Raw genomic sequence first — 9,641 nt, 5'->3', positions numbered from 1 at the left:
AAAAATAATTTTTTTTATGTTTTCCGACAATGTTGTAATTCTAGCAGAGAGAATTCTACACAATATGATATTGCAGTGCCTGTATTGTTAAGGCAACGATGTAACGTTGGCTCCGAACATGCATGCATGTTCGAAGGAACAGGTACTGCGGCGACTACAGCCGTTAAGAAATACATGAGCAGTTGCGAATACAAACAACTATGTAAGGGAATGACTAAAATGAAAATTTGTGCCTGACCGGGGACTCGAACCGTGATTTCCCACTTTACGCGAGTGAACAACAGAAGTAAAACAAATGTAATGGAGTGCAATCTAATTAACTCACGCGAAGCTGTGGGAATTAGGGTAGTAAATTAGATAATAAATTTGCTTGCTTAATCTTGCTACTTTGGGCGGAAAAATGAATTATGATGGACGAAGTAGGCTGTTTATAAAATGCAGACTGCCTACCGCAAGAAAAGGTTTCTCAAAAAAGAGGAAATAGTTAAAATGTAATATAAACTTTGCTATTAGGAAGAGTTTTTCTGAAAGCACTTGTCTGAAGTGTAGCTGTATGTGAAAGTGGGATGTGGATGATAAGTAATACAGAAAAAGAGGAGAACAGAAGCTTTTGAAATGTGATACGACACAAAAATGCTGAAGGTTAATTGCATAGATTGAGTAACTAATGACGAGGTATTGCATCGAACTGGAGACCACTTTTATGGTACTATCTCATTAAAAGGATCAGTTGAAAGGCCGTGTCCTGAGGCATCAAGGAATAGTTAATTAGGTAACGGAAGGAAATGTGGTGGGTAAAAGTTGTAGAGTGAGACAAAGCAAGTGCATGCGAGTGTAGTTTGGAGAGATAAAGAGAACTGCAAGGGAGAGACTAGCGTGGTGAATTGCTTCAGACCGGTCCTCGAACTGAAGTTCACAACAGCAGCAGCAACAACAGCAACATCAACAAAACAGCAATAACAACGCAGCAGTAAAAGTCCGTAAACTGTGGATATTTCGTTTTGTAAATAACAACCGTCTTTTCTTGCTGCAATGTATTTTATTTCTTCCAGGAGCGTTTCGCCTTTTACTTTATGGCATCTTCAGTGGAATCTAGAGTGATACCCTTTTGTTTTGATATGCGATATTTGTAGATTGTAAAACAGTTCACACCTTTTTTTACGTAAATAAATGATTACTTACAGTTCGTGTTTTTTGTTGGCATTTGCGTTTACTCTTACCTGGCCCCATGCTGGAGGCCGCACTATAATTTCGCTTAGGAAACGTAAGCACGAGTTCACGTTACGAACTTTTTTCTTCACAATTTTCATGTTATCTGCCATAATTGCTAAAGGCGGTTTTTATTTGCAAAACGAATATTACTGTGCTTTATGCGGATGATGGCCACGCAAACAAAGTTGTGGATATTTCGTTTATTTACCTGCACATATTTCTAAGCGGGCTCCTCATCTTCGGGGTTTACAAACCTCAGTCGAAGTTTTCGCGATGGCACTGTGAAGAACCGCATCTGAGCTAGGTCATATTGTTGAATAAACTATAAAGACAATATAAGCCCTAGAGAGAAGCCAGCTGCATCGCTAGGAAGTATTTAAATTTTGAGGGAATCGTTTCAATGTTAGCCCACACCGAAATTCAAAAAATGGTTCAAATGGCTCTGAGCACTATGCGACTTAACTGGTGAGGTCATCAGTCGCCTAGAACTTAGAACTAATTAAACCTAACTAACCTAAAGACATCACACACATCCATTCCCGAGGCAGGATTCGAACCTGCGACCGTGGCGGTAGCTCGGTTCCAGACTGTAGCGCCTAGAACCGCACGGCCACTCCGGCCGGCCCACACCGAAATTCCTTTGTGTTATTCGCACTTCATCATACACATATCGCCACATCAAACTGATGTGCGAAAGCGATTCTCTTGTGTCAAAGACATTCATTTAAAGTAATTCTACTGTACTGATATACTTTTTTTCGGATCATGAGCCCTCTGATTTTATGCGACCCACCGTGACTTCCTCTCCCGTGCCAACCTCTTCATTTCACAGTAGTATCAGTACCCAAATTCCTCAATTATTAACTGGATGGGTTCCAATTTCTGTCTTCTCCTATAGTTTTTCCCTTCTTAGCACCTTAAAAGTACCATGGAAGTTATTCCCTGATATCTGTCACACGTCCTGTCACCCTGTCCTTCTTCTGTCAGTGTTTCCCACATACTTTTTCCTCGCCTATGCTGTGGAGAACCTCCTCATTTCTAATTTGGACAGTCCACATAGTTCTCAACATTCTTCCATAGCACGACAACGGCCTTGCCGCAGTGGATACACCGGTTCCCATGAGATCACCGAAGTTAAGCGCTGTCGGGCGTGTCCGGCACTTGGATGGGTGACCATCCAGGCCGCCATGCGCTGTTGCCATTTTTCGGGGTGCACTCAGCCTCGTGATGCCAATTGAGGAGCTACTCGACCGAATAGTAGCGGCTCCGGTCACAGACAACCATCATAACGACTGGGAGAGCGGTATGCTGACCACACGCCTCTCCTCTCTGCAACCTCAACTGAGGATCACACGGCGGTCGGATGGTCCGGATGGGCCACTAGTGGCCTGAAGACGGAGTGCTTTTTCTTCTATAGCCCCACAACTCCAATGCTTATATTCTCTACTTTTCCAGTCTCCCCAAAATCCCTGTTTCACTTTTATATCATGCTATGCTCCAGACGTACGTCCTCATACATTCCTTTCTCAGATTAAGGTCAGTGTTTGAAAATGGTAGACTTCTTTTGGCTAGTAATACCATCTCTGCCTGTGCTAGTCTGCTTTTTATGTCCTCCTTGCTTCGTCCGTCATATGCTGTTTTGCAATCAAGACAGCAGACCAGTTTCTCTTCGTTTACTCACGGTCTCCAGTTTTAATGTTTAAGTTCCTCACTAATTCCATTTCTGATGGTCCCGGCAGCTTCCGTTCTTCAGTTTTTTCAACCCATATTCTGTGCTCAGTAAACTATTCATTACATTTAGTATATCCTGCAATTGCGTTTAGTATATTCTGTAATTCTTCCTCGCTTTGGCTGAGTATGGCAATATAATCAGCGAATCTTACCATTGTGTTCTTTCATCTCGAATTTTAAACGCTCATGAAAGTATCTTTTACTTTCGACACTGCTTCTTAGATGTAAAGACTGACCAGTAGAGGAGAAGGACTACGTCCCTGTCTTGCTCCCATTTTAATCAGAGTGCTTTGTTCTTGGTTTTCAATTATTATTATTCCTTTGTGGTTATCGTAGATTGTATATTATCCGTCTCTCTCTACAGCTTACAACTACGTTTCTAAGAATTTCCATCATCTTGCATCATTTCACGTTGTCGAAGGCTATTTAAAGGTCAACAACTTTTATGAAGGTGTCTTGATTTTTCTTCAGTCTTGCTACCATTATGATACACAACGTCGGAATTAATTTTCTACTCCCTTTACCTCTCCTACAGCCATACTGATTGTCATCTTAAGGATCCTCGATTTTCTTTTCCATTCTTCTATATATTACTCTTGTCAGCAACTTGGATGTATGAGCTGTTAGGCTTATTGCGCGATAACTCCCGCATTTATCTGTCCTTGATGTTGTGTGGATGATATTGTTTTCGAAACGTGAAGCTATATCTTCAGTCTCATAGATTCTGCACACCAACTTGAATAGTTGCTTGGTTACCATTTCCCCCAAAAGATTTTAGAAATTCAGAGGGAATGTTATCTATTCCTTCTGCCTTATTTGATCGCAAGTCTTCCACACCTTGATGTTGAATCTCTAATGACCTATGTCTTCCAAATCGACTTCCATTTGTTCTTGTCACTCCAGTCGATAGTTCTTCGCAGTTGTAGAAGACTTCATTGCTTCCTTTCCGCCTTTACTCTCTCTCCTCTACGTTTAACAGCGGAGTTCTTTTAGCACTATTAACGTTGACGCCTTTACTTTTATTTTCAAAGAATGTGGTTTTGACTTTTGTATATCTTGAATCAACCCTTCAGACGACAATTTTTTTAGATTTTTTCACACTTTTCCTGCAGTCGTTTCTATTTATCCTCCCTGCACCCCCTATTAATTTCATGTTTCATTCCTAAGTGACTTATATTGCTGTATTCATGTTTTTCCTTAGCATTTTCAAATTTCCTTCTGTTGTCGATCAATCATAGTAGATTTTCTTCAGTTCTCTAAGGTTCCTTCGCAGTTACCGTTCTTGTGCCTATATCTGTTTGTCCAGTATCTGTGATAGGACTTTTTACAGTTGTCCATTCTTCTGTAACTGAACTTTTTTGCAGTGTTCATTATCGCAGTATCCACAGCCTTAGAGAGCTTCAAACGCATATCATCATTAATCTGTACATACGTATTCCACTACTTTCTGTGTTGATTCTTCCTGACGGTTCTCTTAAACTTCAATCTATGATTCATCATTACCAAATTTTGGTCTGAGTATATACCTGCTCCTGGGTACGCCGTACAATCCAATATCTGATTTCCGAATCTCTGTCTGACCACGATATAATCCGGTTTATAACTTCCCGCGTCTCCAAGACTTTTCACAATACGAGTATAATTCCACCTCTTGTGATTTTTACACAGTGTATTTACTCACTCATGTTTGCTGTAGAATTCTGCCAGTCTTTCTCCTACATCATTCCTACCGCTGAGCTCATTTTCTCTCGTAACATGATCTTAACTTCCTTCCCCTGCAACCAGATCCGCATACCCCACGATTATTGGGTTTTCATATCCGTTTACATACTGAACTACCCGTTCAGTAGCCTCATATACGAGGGTCATTCAATAATTAGAGACAAATTGGCCTGGGGAAAAAACTGTTAGTGGCGCAAGTTTGGTACTTTTATGGCTTTAAGTTGACATCACTGGGATATGGCCTGATCAACTGATGTATCAACATTGTTTTGTTTATAACCTCAAAAATACATTTCAAGATGGCGAGTCCGCTTGAAACGACCACATTACTTGAACAACGTTCTGTTATTCGTTTTTTACTTGCTGAATGCGAGAAACCGATGAATATATACTGTAGGACGTCTAACGTTTATGGTGAAGATAATATGAATCTGCAAATTTTTACAAGTGGGTAGAGCAGTTCAAGAATGGTCGCGACTCAGTGACTGACGAACACCGTTCTGGCCGACCAGTTGCAGTTTCAACTCCCTCACTTGAAAGTCGAGTTGATGTCAATATCCATGCCGACCGCCGTGTAACTGTGGAAATGATAGTTGATAAGGTTCAAGTTAGTACTGGTACAGTTCAAAATGGTTCAAATGGCTCTGAGCACTATGGAACTTAACATCTGAGGTCATCAGTCCCGTAGAACTTAGAACTACTTAACCTAACGACATCACACACATCCATGCCCGAGGCAGGATTCGAAACTGCCACCGTATTGGGTAGCGCGGCTCCAGACTGAAGCGCCTAGAACTACTCGGTCGCATCGGCCGGCTACTGGTACAGTTCATAACATTATCAGTAACAAGTTGAAGTACCGCAAAACACGTGCAGTATGGGTCCTGAAGGAGTTGACACGGCTACACAAGGAAACAAAGAGAGTGTGCACAGAGCTAAAGGAACGTTATGAAAGAGAAGGTGAGCACTTCCTCAATGAAATTTTAAGTTGTGATGAAACTTGGGTTCTCTATTATCAGCCAGAATCAAAAAGACAAAGCATAGAGTGGAAGCACACCAACTCACCTGTCAAGAAAAAATTCAGAACCCAAGCATCTGCAGGGAAAGTCATGTTGACGTTGTTTTGGGATGGTGAAGGTCCGGTTTTTTGTAATTATCTCGAAGAGCAGCGTATAATGAACAGCCAATACTAATCGGATTTGCTTTTAAACAATGTGAAGCCAGCCATGAGAGAGAGACGTTATGGATCTCAGAAGAGGTGTGATTCTCCAGCAAGACAGTGCACTTCCTCATATTGCTCAACTAACCCGTGGTACCATCGACAAAATCGGATGGGAAGTACTGCCTCATCCCCCTTACACTCCTTATCTAGCATCTAGTGATTTTCATTTGTTTGGTGCACTGAAGGAGGCATTACGTAGGAAGAGGTTCGAGGACAACGAGAACGTGAAAAAGTTTGTGGGAAATTGGTTCAAACATCAAAATAAGGAGTTCTTTGCAGCCGGAATAAAAAAGCTTGTAGCCCGTTGAAACAAGTGCATAAATGTTCAAGGGGATTATGTTGAAAAGTAGAAAAAATATTGTTTAGTAAAAATAAACGCTCTTTCCTCGAGACCAATTTGTCTCTTTAGTTATTGAATGACCCTCGTACTTTCTCCATCTCTTCATCTTCTGCTTGTGTCGTCGGTTTATACCTCAACTTATTTGTTTTTTATGGTTTCCTGTTGAGTCTGATGAGAACAGCCCCTTCACTGAACTGTTCACAGAAACTAACTCTCTGACCTACATCCCTATACATTTCGAATCTTACTCCAGTTATACAATTTCTTGCTGCTGTTGCTATTAACGTATATTCGTCCCACCTGAAATCCTTATCTTCTTTTCATTTCACTTAAATGACCCCCGCTATATCTAGACTGAGCCTTTGGAATTCTTTTTTCGAGATTTTTAGCGTTCCTAACACGTTTAAACTAAAGACATTTCACGCTCCCAGGGATCCGAGATCCGAATGGGGGACTACACCAGAATTTTTGTCAATGGCGAGATCGTCATGACAGTTTTTCATCTACTGTGGGTACACACTGTTTGTCTTTAATGCAGTGGTTTCCATTGCCTTCTGGACCCTTATGCCATTGATCATTGCTGATTCTTCCTACTTTTAGGAGCTGTTTCGCACTCCAAGGGCAAGATAGCGCCCTAAACCTCTATCCGCTCCTCCGTCCTCTTTAACAAGGTCGTTGTCAGAATGAGGATGACTTCTTATGCCGAAAGTCTTCAGCCCCCATTGCTAATGATTTTTATTCGAAATGTAAGTAGTGGTTGAGATCGACCACGGGACCTTTTAACTAATAGCCACAGTCGTCACTCCTTTTACCGGAGTGCTGAAACTAATATACTGTTTTGGAGATAGAGGATTGATGCCAAAGATTTTACAATTTCCTTGTAACTACGAGTAATGGCGTAAATAATAGTGAAATTATGCATAGAAGACATTTAAAAAATCGTAAAGATTTCAAAGTAATTGAACAAGACAAGAAGTACTATGAACAAAAGAACCTACAGTGGATAGAATTCTGGCATTCCAGATCTAGGTTTTCCATGGTTTTCTAAACTGCATAATGTAAATGTCACAATGACTCGTTTCAAAAATGCGACCAACTTCCTTCCTCATCTCTCCTCCAATACGAGTCTATGTTCTGGCGCTAGTGACCTCCACATCGATGAGATGTTAAACTCTGATCTTCTCTCCTTTTAAAAAAAAATGGGAAAAATCAGAAACTGGGATTGGGAACGGAATGGGATTGTAAATGTGATTTTCGCTGTAATGAAAATGTATTCAAGATGGGTGCAATATGTATCCAGGCGAATAGATAGTAAATGGACCAAGGTGGACTCCAAGACATAAGAAAATACCCGGGGGACGAGCTACTGGTGAGTGAGTAGATAACATTAGAAAAACGCTTGATCGGCTTGGATGGAATCGTATGAGACCATGCAGTATGGAATAGTCAAGAGAACATCATTACCTAGAAGCGTATGTCAACTATATGATGATAGCGAAAGTTTGTTAAACAAAATATTTCTTCTTATTACTCCTGGGTGGTTTCTCTTCGCAGGCATGTTGCTTGATCATGTTGAGCTGGCAACACTGTATAGTGTGCATGACAAGGCATCAGTAACATTCCGGTGTGGCTATCAGCTTCCGATCGTCTGACGGCTGCACAAGTCTCAAATTCTGCAAATCACACTGATGAAGCAGTTCACCGAAATAATCTCCTGCACTAGAAACCAAACTCTTGAGAAATTCCAGTACCTGAGCACTATCGATCCTCCACAGTACGATCTGTTGTACATGTAGCAGATTACATCTTTTAGCAGTCATACAGGTTTTTGTACTTCCTGAATTGACGCTAACTATATTCAATACTCCATTAAAACCAACGTCCTCGATATGTTTTTATGACTGATCCTATAATTGTTTTCCGCATCTGCGCGGAGCTTTATTAAAATTTTCTGTCGGACGTTCTGATGTAAGTTTTTCCACGGTTTTCATAGTCTCTAAAGGTGAAAAACAGGGTGGCTTCTCAAACAGGCCACACTCACGTCGTTCCCAAACGTCGTTGCTCAGCAGGCATAGGACTCCGTGTATAGTGACCTCATCGTGGTGAGTCGTCTCTAACGACCTTGTCGTTGACAGTGCATTTAATCCTAATCCTCTTTTCTTTCTGTGAGGCCGATGCGTTGAACTGTAACCTATCTCCTGTCTTTTTGTATTACCTTGCGCAGTGGAGCAGAGTAGTAACTCAGAAGAAACCTTGATAACTATATGTGACTTGTTGACCAATGTTTACATGACACACCCACCAGTCGTGATGTAGTTTTCAAGAGCTTTCCCAGAGAAGATCGTCTTTTGCCGGGTTGATTTGGTGACTCCACCTTGCCATTTTAGAAATATTACGTACGAACATCTAAGGACAAATATACTTTTTTTATCATCAGTCTTGTGACTGGATTGATTCAGCCCGTCATGAATTCTTCTTTTGTGCCAACCTTTTCAACTCTAGAGTGGCACTTATATCCAACGGCAACAACTACTAGATATATTCCAGTCTCTGGCATCCTCTACTTTTCTACGTTTCTGACTCCCCAAAGTACCATGTAAGTTATTCCCTGATGTCCTAATACGAGAGGCCAAATACATTTTATTGAATATTGCACTACACTTCGAAATGATTTCCACACATGAGACTATGTTCCAACATAGTCACCAAGACTCTGTAAACAACGATCAGCAATTTCTAACAATCGTTCAACTCCTACCCGATAGAAGTCCGTTCCTTGGTCGCTGAGTTCTCATCGTTGAAAAATCTCCCCACGTGTTGTTTCACCTTGCGGAATAGGTGAAAATGGCATCTGCAAGAGCTGGATTGCGGCGTTGGTAAAATTGTTGGCTCCGATTCACTATGGCTGGATGCGAAATTGCATTTGGTCCATATATCGCCGTAACTTCAGGGTGAATCTGTGTGCAACTTAGATGTTTTGCCCATAAGGATCGTACTTTTCCGCGTACTTCAACTTTAGATTACGTTTCCAGTTAGCCGCGTCACTTCACTGGCATTTATGACTGTTATCCACACCGCAGCAGAACTCTCTCTGCAGGAAAACCGAACATGTACTCTCTTCTGAGATAGTGGTTAGCACAATGGATTCGCATTCGGGAGGACGATGGTTCAAATCTGCGTCCGGCCATTCTCATTTAGGTTTTCCCTAAATCTCTTCAGGCAAATGCTGGGATGGTTCCCTACAAAGAGCCCGGCCGACTTCGTTCCCCATCCTTCCCTAATCCGATGGGACCGATGACCTCGCTGTATGGTCGCCTCCCACAAATCAAGCAACCAAAGAACAACGCGCCACCTGTGGTGCGTAATAGTCTTAGTATGGGACGACATGTGTAACTTACTTTTTGAAGTTCCTAC

At 41.4% G+C, this 9,641-nt stretch overlaps 1 pseudogene; it reads left to right on the top strand.

The window, feature by feature from the left end:
* Nucleotides 1-2,295: 2,295 nt before the first annotated feature.
* On the top strand, nucleotides 2,296-2,413 carry LOC126189184 (5S ribosomal RNA; annotated as a pseudogene).
* The last annotated feature ends 7,228 nt before the right edge of the window (nucleotides 2,414-9,641 follow it).

The sequence above is a fragment of the Schistocerca cancellata genome, chromosome 5 (genome assembly GCF_023864275.1).
Source record: "Schistocerca cancellata isolate TAMUIC-IGC-003103 chromosome 5, iqSchCanc2.1, whole genome shotgun sequence".
Classification (NCBI taxonomy): Eukaryota; Metazoa; Arthropoda; class Insecta; order Orthoptera; family Acrididae; genus Schistocerca; species Schistocerca cancellata.
Note: the sequence above shows the minus strand (reverse complement) of the source record. Positions and strands in the feature narration are given on the sequence as shown.